Raw genomic sequence first — 852 nt, forward strand, 5'->3', positions numbered from 1 at the left:
GCTCTCACCAAAGTGATGATTGTTTGTGCACACCCTATGTGCTGCTGTAACACGGGTGTGTGTGGGTAGTCTTTGCGTCCACGTGCACATGCTTTGTTGCTTGGAGTCCCATTCCGTGACAGACGATTTCTACGCTACGTTACTTTCAACATATGGAGGCTTTCCCTCCCTCGAACTACCTGATCTCACAGAGGAAGGCACACTACATTTACTGATTAAATTACACAGGCCATGAGCAGAGTTAGCTTTCAGCTGCAGGGAACAACACGAGGAAAGGCCTGTCGTCTGCACTAATCCAAGGAGAAACAAGGGACCTTAAAGGATTCCAGGTTCAAAAGCACCTGACGCTATTCTAGAGGTGGACTTCACCCACAGCGTCCTAATATTGTGGAACCGTGGTGCAGAAGAAGAAGAAGATTGGATTTCTACCCCGCCCTTCACTACCCAAGGGAGTCTCAGAGCGGCTGAAAATCTCCTTTCCCTTCCCCTCCCCACAACAGACGCCCTATGTGGTCGGTGGGGCTGAGAGAGCTCTCTCAACAACTGCTCTTTCAAGAACAGCTCTGAGAGAACTTGTGACTGACCCAAGGTCACACCAGCAGCTGCATGTGGAGGAGTGGGGAAGAAGAAGAGGAGATTGGATTTATACCCCATGGCCCTTCACTACCCAAGGGAGTCTCAGAGCGGCTTACAAACGCCTTTCCCTCCCCCTCCCCACTCTTTCAAGCAGTGCTCTTGAGAGAACACCTCTGAGAGAACTATGACTTGCCCAAGGTCATCCAGCCAGGTGCGAGTGGAGGAGTGGGGAATCAAACCCGGTCCTCCCAGATTAGAGTCCGCACACTTGACCCC

The sequence above is a fragment of the Gekko japonicus genome, unplaced genomic scaffold (assembly GCF_001447785.1).
Source record: "Gekko japonicus isolate JY-2015 unplaced genomic scaffold, Gekko_japonicus_V1.1 scaffold2223, whole genome shotgun sequence".
In the NCBI taxonomy this organism is placed as follows: Eukaryota; Metazoa; Chordata; class Lepidosauria; order Squamata; family Gekkonidae; genus Gekko; species Gekko japonicus.